Source organism: Elephantulus edwardii, unplaced genomic scaffold, assembly GCF_000299155.1.
Source record: "Elephantulus edwardii isolate Elephantulus edwardi_28Jun2011 unplaced genomic scaffold, EleEdw1.0 scaffold00003, whole genome shotgun sequence".
Classification (NCBI taxonomy): Eukaryota; Metazoa; Chordata; class Mammalia; order Macroscelidea; family Macroscelididae; genus Elephantulus; species Elephantulus edwardii.
Window position 1 is genome coordinate 1,421,573 of NW_006399753.1, and position 13,513 is coordinate 1,435,085.

The 13,513-nt window shown below is 48.6% G+C and overlaps 1 pseudogene; it reads left to right on the forward strand.

The window, feature by feature from the left end:
- Nucleotides 1-2,813: 2,813 nt before the first annotated feature.
- LOC102864766 lies at nucleotides 2,814-3,757 on the forward strand (annotated as a pseudogene).
- Nucleotides 3,758-13,513: the final 9,756 nt, after the last annotated feature.

The window sequence follows — 13,513 nt, forward strand, 5'->3', positions numbered from 1 at the left end:
ATTGGAGATTGCCTTTTCCATCTCGTTGAAGAATGGGGTTGGTATTTGTATTGGGATTGCATTAAATGTGTAAATTGCTTTTGGTAGTATTGCCATGGGAAAATGGCATAATTTAACTAAGGAGATTCTCTCAGATAGCCACGGTTAGGAAGTTTTGAATTAGCTAGACTAAGTTTTTTTAAGAGGCAATTTTGAAGCACAAAGGGATAGAATATGTAAAAATCAGCAGGAATTTTAAATTGGTATTTTGAATCCTCAAGGAAAGAACAGATGAGTCTTTTTGCTTCTAGGCAAAAAAGAGTGTTTCTGAGCAAGTTCAGGAGATTCTTGCACTGCCAAAGGAGAAGGAACCAAACTTTAATTATCAATAAATATTTGTTGTTGTTACATGCCGTCGAGTCCTCTGTGATTCATAGCGACCCTATGTACGGCAGCCCCAAACCATGCTCTACCCCTTGCCAATCATATTGTCTCTAACACACCTACCCTATTACCCCAGTCACTGAATTGATCCATCTCACCACCGGTCACCCAGTATCTGGTTTAAGCTGTGATTTCAAAGTGTCCATCAAGTTGAGCACAACTCATAAAGACCCTATTAACAACAGACCCACAGCCTGTCCTGTCCTGTGTCGTCCTCATCATCTTTGACACCTTTGAGTCCGTGGCTGCAGTCACTGTATCAATCCATTTTTCTTTCTCGGCCCCGCTACCCTTCCAAGTGTGATATCCTTTTCTAAGGAACAGCTTCTCCTACTACCTGTCCAAAGTAGGAGAGAGAAAACTTCACTGTCCTTGCTTCCAGAGAGCACGCTGGTTGTACCCTTTCCAAGACCTCTGTCTGTTCTTTTGGCCCTCCATAGGGTATTCAGTACTCTTCTCCAACACCACACCTCAAAGGTATCAACTCTTCTTCTGTTAGCCTTATTCATTGTGCAGTTCTCAGATGCATAGCAGGTGACTGAAAAGATTATGGCCTGACTCAGACATACTTTAGTTTTCAGACTGACATGATTTCTCTTCAGTATTTTGAAGATATCTTTGACAACGTACTTGTCCAAACAACATGCTTCCCGATCTCCTGGCTGCTCGGTCCAAGGGTGTTGTGGATCCAATCCACATGAAATCACTGACCGTTTCAATCCTTTACCTTCCATGATGTTGCCTAATGGGTCCATGGTAAGAACATTTGTTTTCTTGATAGTGAGAGGTAATCTATGTGAAAAGCTGTGGTCTTGGCTCCTCTGTAGCAAGTATTTCAGGCCCTTACTTTCTTTTTTTTTTAAATTTTTTTTATTGGGAAAAACTTATTGGGGGTACAAGGAGGTGAGGTTGGGGGCAGAAGGGTGAGGATGGGCCAGGATGCAGTTGTAGAGCTGCACAGTTTGGTCAGTGGGGGGGAGCAGGTGAAGGAAATGATGAGGGTCCAGTGGGGACCAGATGCTACAGAGGAATGACAAGCATTTTCCAATAGTAATTAAACCAACTGTCTTATTGATTTGGGAATTGGATGCCGACTCTCTGGCTTCTTCATGCTGAACAGGGGTGTAGATATAAAGGGGGGAAGGGAGGACGCTTTATCACCTTACTGGTGGTCTTGGATTACAGCTGCTTGCCTTCTTGCTCCTGAGGGCCGCGACGGCTCACCCCGAGCCGGGGGCCGAGGGCAGCCCGCCCCAGGCAGAAGGCCATGACCGCTCACCCTGGGCAGAGGGCCGCGACGGCTGAAGTAGTCTTTTTTTAAAAAGAGGAAGAAAAAGTGTGTGTGTGTGTGTGTGTGTGTGTGTACCGTCAAATTGGATCTGACCAGTACAGGAGACTGCCCCTCCTTCTACAGCAGAGCATGAAGTAGTCTGGGTTCCCCACCCCCCTCCAGGTGCCTGTCGGGGCCTGGGTTTCAGCTGTCCACACCACAGCAGTGGGCAACGAGCTTAAAGCCCCTGATGGCTCTGGGCGCTGACTCTCACCAGTGGCTATGGATGAAGTAACAGGCGATTTTCAGCCAGCGCCACTTCAGGCCCTTACTTTCAATAAGCAAAGTAGTGTTGTTGCATAATGTAGGCTGTTGATGAGTCTTCCTCTGATCCTGATGCCACATTCTACTTCACAAAGTTCAGTTTCATGAATGATTTACTCAACATACAGACTGAATAGATGTGGAGAAAGGATACATCCTTGACACACACTTTTCCTGATTTTAAATCCCATGTTCACTTGCTCTGTTTGGAAAACAGCTTCTCAATCTAGGTATAGATTTTGTACAAGGAAAATGAAGTGTCCTGGATTCCCATTCTTCTCAATATTAGCCATAGTGTCCGATCCACCCAATCAACCACTGGGTAGACCCTCCTTAAGTCAAGATTTCAAAGAAATAACCATTGTGTAAATTCTTCCCCCCCCCAATCTAAGTGGTTTTAATTACTATTAATATCAGGAAAGACGAAACAAAGCCTGGCGAACAGAGCTCATGTAAGGGTGTCTGCCGATAGTTGTTTGCATTGTTGTGTAAATTCTTCAATCTCTGATCAAGAGGGTGAAATGCCTTAGTGTAAAGCGGTCACGCACGAGCCCAGAAGGAGTAACTGTTGTACTGAGCTGACTCTGAACTCTGGCCAACCTGCAGAAACCGCCACGTCTTGGTCCCGAGCTTCACCCATCTTGCCAGTAAAGCCTCGTTATTACACATATTGTAGCATCTTAAAAGCAAAATAACTCCTGAGTGTGCCTCCCTCCCGTGCTGGCACCCCAAGATCCTCACTCCACAAGCACTCTGTCCGGGCGTCCTGCCCTGTGGGTTCGGTGAGCCAAACATGTGCAGCTTCTCCTCCATGTTGACTTAGCCTCTGTGGGGGGGAACTGCACCCCCTCTATCTCCCATGGCAACGCCAGGAGCCAAGAATCGGGAGGCATTTGAAGCTGAACACCAACTTGGTCCCCTCCTGGGCAAAGAGGCCTTTGGCACTGTCTTCGCAGGACACTGTATAGCAGACAAACTCCAGGTGGCCATCCAAGTGATGCCCCGAAGTCGTGTACTGAGTTGGATCCCTTCACAGATTCCACTACATGCCCACTTGAGGTGGCACTGTCATGGAAGGTGGGTGCAGGTGGTGGACATCCTGGTGTGATCCGCCTACTTGACTGGCTTGAAACACCAGAGGGTAACATGCTGGTGTCTGAGCGGCCTTTGCCGGCCCAGGATCTCTTTGGCTTCATCACAGAACAGGGCCCACTGGGTGAGGGCCGAAGCCGCTACCCCAACACGAGACAGTGGCTGCTGTTCAGCGCTGCGGTGCCTGTGGAGTTCTCCCCCGTGACATTAAGGATGGAAACAGCAGATCTATGCCGAGGCTGTGCCACGCTCACTGATCTTGGGTCTGGTGCCCTGTTTGTTCCATGATGTGTCCTGCACTGACTTTGATGGGACGAGGGTGGACAGCCCCCCAGAGTGGATCTCTGAACACTAGCACCATGCTCCTGCCCACCGTCTGGTCACTGGGTATCCTCCTCTATGATACAGTGTATGTAGACACTCCATTTGAGAAAGACCAGGAGATTCTCGGGGCTGAGATTCACCTCCCTGACCATGTGTCATCAGACCGCCGTGCCCGCATCTCCGGGGCCTGGCTCCCAAGCCTTCTGCCGACCCACGCTGGAAGAGATCCTGCTGGACTCCTGGGTGCAAACAACGTCTGAGGATGCGGCCTTCGGCAACGCCAAAGGAGACTCTACTCCCTTGGCCTGGTCCCTGCTGCCATAGGCCTATCCAGGCCTCACTGTTCAGGAGAGCCATCCGGTGGCCATGCCATCTGTTGACCTGGTTTAAAGGTCATTAGCACTCCAGTGTTAATAGAGGGATCGTCTACAGTGTTACTGCCAAGTCTGCCTAGTTCCTATCCCAGTCCTGATAATGGGTCTTCCTCAGAGAATGTATGGTCTCTTATGGAAGGGGAACTTCTTTCGTCCTATTTTGCTCTAGATGTTTATTTGAAATTACTTAGAATGGATTCTTATTCTGATAAATTACAACCCCTGCACTAATACCTCCTCCTATCACCAGTTCAAATGCCCTTACATGGGCAAGGTGCTTTCCTTCCAATACCTTGGCGTGTCTTATCGTGACATAGAGACACTTTCCCCTGGCCTAAGGCCCTATATTTGGTCAAACTACCTGCATACCTCAGCCAAAGGTTGTTTATTCTGGGGAGTCAATACCTTATTCTTCCAGGGCTCTCTCTCTTCCATTTTTTTTCTTCTTGTGATGGGCTCCTACTGTTACCTCAAGTGTTCTTATTCTGGTGAGGAAACATTCCTATCATGACTTGGAGAAAGAAATGGATCTGGGCAATATCAGAAACTAGGATGGAGTGAAGACGGTTGGTTTTGTTGGTTTGTTTTTTAGAAGGAGGAAATAAATCTTGTTACCTGTTCTTTTGGGGCCCTCCAACTTTTGCAAATTCTGCCTGGGAGGAAATGTAAATACGTGTTGGAGGGCGGGGGACTCCCAAGCGTGCTTCCCTCTTTGCTCAGCCTGGATTATTTGAAAAGCCACATGTGAAGGCCCACTTCTAATAAACTTCATAAAATCAGAAGTGACTGTGCTTGGTAAATACAGCAAGGCGTTTACGGAGCACTGAAACCTGAACCAAGAGGAAGAATAGATGGATTTCTCTTCTTTGAGGAAGCCTTGGTTTTGTGATATTTCAAGAAACCATGGAGTTTTCAGTATGCATCTGAAAGTTTGAACAATGAATAAACATGAAAGAAAGAACTGCTGCCTTTGAGTTGACGAGTCTGGAATATCCCAGGGACTGTCAAATAACAGGGTCTTTGAAGAGGAAGTGCACCCACTTCATCTCATGTAATTCGAGCATATTGTGAGGAAGGGCCAGTCCTAGTCAGAGAAGACCTTCAACAGGAGGGATCGGCATAGGAATTGTAACACCGAGTGTGTCAGAGGCGAAGACGCCAAGGCAAGATCTCAGCAGTCACTTGACCACATGGCACATAGCAAAAGAATGTTTATGGCTTTATTGACAGGATCCCCAACCGCGCCCCTCCAAGCATGTACACAAAGGCTCCCCTGGAGATGTGCCTCCACCCTGTTATCTCTAAATTGCTTATCCCGCTCATCTCTCCTGCAAGTTACCTGTCTTGCACTTTTCTGTCCTGGTTTCACTTGTCCTGACCTCTGCTTGTCCTCCTACCCCGCTTTCAAGCTCTCTAACTTGGGAGTCCCTTTGCCTGCTGGCTTATTTGTCCTGCTCTTTTCTTGTTTTCCCCTCACCTGATGTCTTATCTGTCCCTATTTCACTTTTCCATCTATGACTGTCACCTTTTTAGGGCTTTCTTCATTTGTGTATCTTCAAGTTTTCCACCTTTATATCTTACCTGCCTTACCCTATCTTGTCCTCGCTAAGACTGTCACAAGCTTCCCAGGAGCTGGGTTTAACTGGGAGAAGGGTAAAGCAGGAAAAGAAAGAAAGAGAAAGGAAGGAAGGAAGAAAGAAAGAAAGAAAGAAAGAAAGAAAGAAAGAAAGAAAGAAAGAAAGAAAGAAAGAAAGAAAGAAAGAGAAAAAAAAAGCAAAATATCTCTTAAGAACAAAGAGCCTTAAGTTTTAAGTCTGCTTCATTCCCATTTCCATGCCTATCAGCCTGGATAAAGGGCTTCTCCTGGTTCTCAGTCCTCATTAGGAATATCTATTGGATATTAAGTGGATACTAAGTGGATGTCCCTTTCCCTTATGTGTAGGAATATCCTGTGTGTCTGATAAGATGCTCCCCACAGCTAACGGTCTCTCTTATCTAAGATACCTGGAGGTAAAACATCGGAGCATCCCTTTCAGCATCTAGATGTAAATGTTGTTGTTATATACTGTCCAGTTGGAACCAACTCATAGGTGATCTTTCAGCAGTTCTCAGGGGCAGCTCATTGCAAGATTCCCCCTCTTTCTTTCCTGAAGCAGCTGGTGGATTTGAACAGCCTGCCTTTGGGTTGGCAGTGCATCTCTTCCCACTGTGGCACTCGTACTTCCTAGTGTAGATAGAACTTCAATTCTGTAACTTGAAAGGAGCAATGGTAACTTGGGGAAGGCTGAGTCTGACCTCTTCTAACCCCACAAAGGGAACTGTCCCCTTTGACAACATCCGTAGCATAAAACTGCTTCCTAAAAGCCTTTGGTATGGATTATATCCCAATATCAAGAAGACAAAGATCCTCACCTCAAGCTGTTAATGATTTCATCTTGCTCGGATCAACAATCAACACTTTTGGTACCAGCAGTCAGGAGATTAGGAGTTGTATTGCAGTGGACAAGTCTGCTGTCAGGACCTCGCCAAAATGCTGAAGAGCACTGATGTCAGTTTGAGATCTAAGATGTGCTTGATTCAGGCCATGGTCTTCTCAGTCACCTGCTATGCATCAGAGAGCTGGACAATGAACAAGGGTGGTTGAAGAATTGACGTCTTTGAGTTATGGTGCTGGGAGAACATTGAGGATCCCATGGCCTACCAAAAGAGCAGTTACATCCTGGGAAGGGTGCGGCCAGAGAGCTTCTTGGAGGCAAGGAGGACGAAGCTTCATCCTTGAGGCTCTTCCTGGGAAAGGGACATACATCATGCCTGGAAAGACAGAGGGTCCGTGAAGGAAAAGAGGACCCTCAGATATGATAGATTGTCACTGTGACTTCAGCAAGGGGTCCTGGTGTCTCAGAGATGGAGAAGACGGCACATCATAGGACGAGTTTCAGATTGTCTCTTCTTAGGGTCGTTATGGATTGTACTCAATTTATGGCTCCTCTCGACAACAACGTAAGGTCAGACATGGCCTCCCACTTCCCTGTACCTCCTGGGGCTGAAATTTTATTGCACATTTCTTATTACTCAGAGAAAAAGAAACACAGAATCTTTTTTGTTCTCACAGTTGTGGGATTTATTAGGGAAACTGGTTGTGACAGGGGGTGAGGGAAGACACAAAACCCCCATACCATCACAGTCTGGATGCAGCAAAGAGCAGTCCCAAGACAGGTTAACAGCAAGATACGATCCCTCAGTCAGCTAAGGCAGGTGCCGCGTCAGCAGCAAGATCCCACTGGTGCAGGAACCTCTGGCCCCACAGATGCTTGCTGCTTCCTCCGCCGCTCCTTCCCTGGTGTTCAGGGTCCTGCTCAAGGGCTCTGGCCCTGGGGTGGCTCGGTCAGGCTACGCCTCGCCACGGTCTCACTACAGTGGCTTGGCTCTCTCTCTCTCATGCTGGCCTCACAGCTGTTGATGATGTTGAAGACACTGAACCTCGGTCTGCTGTCAAGCAGCTGTCCCCAGGGAAGTAAGGTGTCAGGTGGAGCCTCAAAGACTTATTTTACCCACACACACATTCCCCTTTGATCATGGGTTCACATCTAAGGCAATGGATAGAATAGAAAAGGAATTCTTAAAAACCCTCATACCACAATTATTGTTGTTGTTGTTGTTATATGCCTTCGAGTTGCTTGTGACTCATAGTGACCCTATGTACAAGAGCCCTAAACCCTGCTCTATCCTGTGCCAAACTCGCTGCCTCTGGCACACCTACTCCCATTACATCAGTCACGGAATCAATCCATCTTATCAAGGGTCTTCCTCTCTTGCACTGTCCCTCCATCCTCCCAAGCATAATGTCACCTCCAAGGACTGGTCCCTCCTTGCAACATGTCCAAAGTATGTCAGATGAAGCTTCAGAATCCTAGTTTCACCCTTTCCAGGATGAACCTGTTTGTTCTTCTCCTAGCAGTCCATGATATATTCAACACTCTTCTCCAGCACCACAGCTCAAAGGCATCAATTCTCTTTTTATCATCCCTAGTCACTATCCAGCTCTCTGATGCATAGCACGTAATTGTGAAGACTATAACCCAGAATTGGGCACACCTTAGTCTCCAGCCTGACATTGTTGCTCTTCGGTACTCTGGAGAGGTCCCTGATAGCCAACTTTCCCAGTGCAATTTACCTCTTCATTTCCTGGTTGCTGGTACCAAGAGTGTTGATTGTGGAACCAAGCAAAGTGAAGCTGTGAACAATCTCAATCTCTTCACCATCCATACTGATGCTGCCTGTTGGCCCAGTGGTAAGAATCTTTGTTTTCTTGATGTTGAGCTTCAATCCATATTGGAGGCTGCAGTCCTTGACCTTCTGCAGCAAATGCTTCAGGTTCTCCTCAGTTTCAGCAAGCAGGGTTGTGTCTTCTGCTTAACGCAGGTTGTTGCTGAGTCTTCCTCATCAGCCCAGCCTCTCGGATGATCTGTTCTGCAAATAGATTGAAAACAGTAATCAACATAAATATAAGATGCAGCTGCAGGGGTCTCAGGCTTTGCTGCTTGGACAGCTGTCGGACCCCCTGTTTGCCTTTCACACCACACACCAGAGCAGAGGAACTTTCTTGCCTTTGGTGACTGCAATGGTCACTGGTTGCCCTGCAACAGGAAGCTCACTTGGATACACCCCGATTCACTGGTCTGGAGCCAAGTCAATGCCCATGTTTGCCCCAAAACCTCAGACCTGCAAGTAGCTCCCATCTCAGAGGAGGCTCCCGGCCTCCTTTTGAGGAGGAAGGAAGCTTTATTTCTCAAGTTTAGGACATCTGACCAACTTCAAGGCTGTGATAGGAAGCAAGTACGGGGTGTGAGTTCAGTGTTTGGAGTTGACAGAGAGCGGGGTGGGGTGTGGAAAGGTGGGAGAAGAGGCACTGGGAGGGGCTCTTTGAGCCGGTACTGTGGGTCTTACAGATGGTGTGTTTATGAGGAAGAGGAAGGTTGTCTAGTCTCAGTGTTTCCAAAGAAGTGGTGTTGGCGGAGACAGGAACAAAAGTGACAATGGAGTGTGAGCAGTTGTGATGCGTCCCTCACCACTTCCTCCACGCTGTAGGGCAAGTTGTCAGCTTGCAATGGTAATTACTGCCCTGCCCACTCCAGGGAGGCTCTGTCCTTTCACGCAAAGGCAGGCTGGAGTGGAGGGGTTTGGGGGTGAGCCCTGGTCTGGTAGCCCTCTCTGTGGGCACATCCCAAGGCCATCTTGAGCTGAGTGCCCTCCTGTGTCTCCCACAAAACACCAGAGCTGGGGTGCAGCTCCTCAACCAGGTGACTGTGCTCCTGTCTCAGGATACCAGGTGACCCTTGTGGCCTGTCCTAGAAACAACTGCCCTTTCCTGAGCTGTCACTGGGGGGGTCTGAGTACCCCTTGTGCCGGAGCAGCCCTTGACCTTTGACACAGGGTGCACAGAAGAATGGGTGAGAGTGGAGAATTGATGCACTCATGCTTCGAGGCCAAGTGGCCGGCAGCAGGGGCAATGGCTCAGGGACGAGTCCCTGCAAGCGTTGTTCAACTCAGTATTAAGTGCTGCAACACCCACGGCCCTGCCCAAGTTTTCCAGCACTGCTGTGACAGAGGCACCACGGGTGTGGCTTTACTAAATCAATCTGCTCTCTCACAGTTTTAGAGGCTGGAGGTGCAGTTCCAGTTCAGAGCACTGTCTCTAGTTGAAGCCTTTCTCTCTGTGTTGCCGCTCGGGAAGGGTCTCTGCCTCCTTTAGCACCTGCACCTGAACCACGGGAGAGCTTCTTTTATTTGGGGCTCAGCCTTCCTCTGAGCCTGGAAAGTTCTCAGTGCCCGTGAAGGCGGGTGGAACCCAGATGCGATTGCCTAGGTGTAAGATGACAGCAAACAGTTGCCCAAGTCGGTGGTTGGTTTTGTACCTTCGATCTGTAGTTGACCCCCTGCTGACTGTCCAGTGCTTTTCAGAGTCAGTCAGTTGCATGGATGGAGGTTTCCTGCCCTTCTCCTGTGGAGCAGCTGGTAGACTTGAACTGTGTGTCTTTGCCTAAGTTCAGGAAAATGATAAAAGTTGCCAGTGTAAAATCCAATAACATTATTGATTAGCTAGCTGTGAGATCATTATTCCAGGAACTAAGAGTGGTGAGCAAGCTGTCCTGACATGAAATAATGGATATGTTACTTAAAGGGTGCACCAACAGCAAGAACACCAGACAAGTCTGCCTTGAAAGTCACATGTGGGCATCTGACATCATCATGTGAAGAGACATCACAGAACAAACATGCTTGTCAGAATCCTGCATCTGCCCTCGGGATTTCCTCCCACTTCTTTGCCTTTACTTCCCTCTGATCACCCCCAAAGGCCTGGCTTGAGTCCAAGATATCAGAAAGATTTAACAATTCAGGAAGCATCAGAAGACGATGGAGGGATACTCAGAATCACTATAAAAAAAGAATTCACGGACATGGAACCATCCATTTAATGAACTAACATATGACCAAGACCCAACGGAACTAAAGGAAAAAGTCCAGCCAGCACAGAGGCACTGGCAAAAAAAGGAAGGTTCCAGGAATTGGTGGAATATAACCAGTCAGGGTGTTTCCAATTCAATGTAAACTGCATATGCCCACTCATCTATGCCAAGGAATTTGGAGGACAGCCACCAGATCAACTGATGGGGAGATTCACCTGTGTTCCCATTCAAAAAACAGGGGTGCTGAAATGATAAAATTATATCATTAATATTACCAATAAGTAAAATCTTGTACAAGATTATGAAAAATGTCTGCAACATCAAGAAAACAAAAGCAGAGATACCAAAAATTATTGTGCTTTATTGACCGTGTGAATATAACATACAATGGATAACACTGGAAGAACGGAATTCTCGAACACTTAATGGAACGCATGTAGACCCTGTGCGCAGGCTGAGAAACAGTTATTCAAAGAGAGCACGGGAATACTACGTGCTTTAAAATGGAAAAGGTGTGCAGGAGGGACGCATCTTCTATCTCTACCTAGTCCTCTGTTGGTTAAGCAAATGATCCAAGAAAAATCACTGTAGGAAGAAGAATCTGCTATCAAGACTGGAGGAAGACAACACGTGTTATGCAGATGACATGACCTTGGTTGCAGAAAGTGAAGAGGACTTGAAACATTTACTGAAGAAGATCAAGGCCTGCAGCCTTCAGTGGGCATCCATCTCAGCACCAAGAAGGCAAAACAGCCACATGAGTGAAGCAAGAGGCAACATCGTAATATATGAAAAAAGAGTGGAGCTGTTCTGGCTCCATGAAATGACAGTCAAGAAATCAAAGGTGTTGGAAAATCTATCAAGGACTCTTCAAAGTGCTAACGAGCATGGTGTCAGTTTAAAGACCAATGTGCAACCAAACCATATTTTCAATTGCTTCATATGGATGTGAAAATTTGATCATGAATAAGGAAGACTGAAGAATTGATGCCTTTGCATTGTGGTGCTGGGGACACATATTGAATATTTCATGGGCTGCAAACAAGCCTATATTGTGAGAAGCCAAGGGGCTTGTTGAAGCCAAAGATGATAAGATTTTGTCTCACACACCTTGGGCATGTTGTCAGGGGGCCCCAGTTCCTGGAAAGGAAGGTCTGAGAAGGAGAGGACCACTTGCAACAAGATAGATACAGTCACCAGTCGAAGGGCTTGAGCACAGTGGGTGGGGCAGGACAGGCAGGTCTCGATCTGCTGTCCACTGATTGTTACTCACCAGCCGCTATGAGTTAAAGTTGACTTGAGGGCACCTAACAACAAAGACACAGCTGGGTGTGGGCCGCACCCCAGGGACACTCCCCTCCATCAGTGTGATCACATCCAGGGCTGGGGGGCGGGGGAGGGAGGGCAGCAGATCGCATCTGCCCAAAGCCCTACAGTTGATTGACTGGTCACATCGGAACACGTGACAGGATGATGAACTGCCAAACCACCAAGAATCACTGCCAGGCCAGTGAACGCACGTGTGGGAACCCCTCAGTGGAAGGAGCCTGGCACGGCCGTGGTGCTGCTGGAGCGCTCAGTCACAGCGGGGAGGCTTTACTTTTTAGATGTCACTTTGCCATGGTGATAATCCTTAGGCAGGAAGTGCCCTTAGGAAGCCAGGTTTATGACCTTCACCCCAAGTGGTCTGGCTGCCCGGGCTCCATCCCGGGCACTTTCTCCTTACTCCATTTGCTGTGGAATTTTCTGGTCTTTTCCTGGGAAACCACTGTGGGGGTGTCCTCCAGGGTCCCCCTGCAAGATGAAGTGGATGGAAGCGTCAGCAAGCTGCCAGTGTGAAGATAGGGCCAGCAGTCTCAGAGCACCCAGGTTCCGGCTCCAGAGAGGTGGTGCCCACACGGGGCGATCTTGGTGGACTCTGGTTTTGATCCTGGGAGGTCCTTCTCCCTTTCTCTCCATCTCTACACCCTGGGCCCCAGGGCTTGGCCTCCATGCCCACATTGGACTGTTGGTCCCCTTCGTGGTAAGCTCTGGAGGGGATGTAGCCTCCGCACCCTCACTTGGCTGATGAAAGCCTATTTTCCTGCCTGTGTCTCCAGGTGGACGATGCCTCCACACAAGCCGGTTGGAGGCTGAGTCAGACCCCCAAGCTGGGGATTCTCACCCCAGGAGGCCCTGTGTGGGCAGTGGGCCCTCAGATCGGGGCTGGGTGCAGACTGCAGGGCCACTGGGGAGCTGTCTCGTGAGGGTCCTTGAACCAACCATGCCTTCCCTCTCTGGCCCAGTTCCCGCACTACAGCTCCAGGCATGCCCCTTAATAATGTGAAACTAACACTTAAATTGCGTTAATAAGAGTATACTTAGCAACTAATGGATACAGTAATAGACTGACCTCTTAGCGGACACTGGGCTCTTATAGGACCCCAAACTGATGTAAGACTAACATTGCAATCTCAAAAAGAAAAGGTTTTCTCTTGGTCAAGAAGAGTAATTAATGAAGGTTTCAGGATCAGCCTGAAGCCCTTTTGTCCATCACTTCGTGTGGTCACGGACTTTGGCTGGATGGTGACGGCTGTTTCAGGACATGTTTGACCCCGTGTCTGTTGGCCTGAACACCCAGACTAGAGAAGTCAAAGTCACCGCCAGAGTCAGAACGAACTCCTAACTGACTCGCCAGCAGGTTTTAAGAGGCTGTAAATCGCCCAGGAGGACATTGCTCCTCTTTCTCCCAAGAAGCAGCTAGTGGATTCAAACCGCTTGCCTATGGACTGGCAGATCAAGTCCTTGCCCACTAGGCCACCAGAGCTTCCTCTGTCCTGTGCTTTCTGTATAAGCTTGAGTTCTCTAAGGAAGGGGGGGCTGATTTGGGATGCCCAGCTCCTGTCCGATGGGTCCTGGTACCAGCTCAGCTCCTGTCCCCTGGGGCCTGGTACCAGCTCAGCTCCTGTCCACTGGGTCCTGGTACCTGCCCAGCTCCTGTCCCCTGGGTCCTGGTACCAGCCCAGCTCCTGTCCACTGGGTCCTGGTACCAGCCCAGCTCCTGTCCACTGGGTCCTGGTACCTGCCCAGCTCCTGTCCACTGGGTCCTGGTACCAGCCCAGCTCCTGTCCACTGGGTCCTGGTACCAGCCCAGCTCCTGTCCACTGGGTCCTGGTACCAGCTCAGCTCCTGTCCACTGGGTCCTGGTACCAGCTCAGCTCCTGTCCCCTGGGTCCTGGTACCTGCCCAGCTCCTGTCCA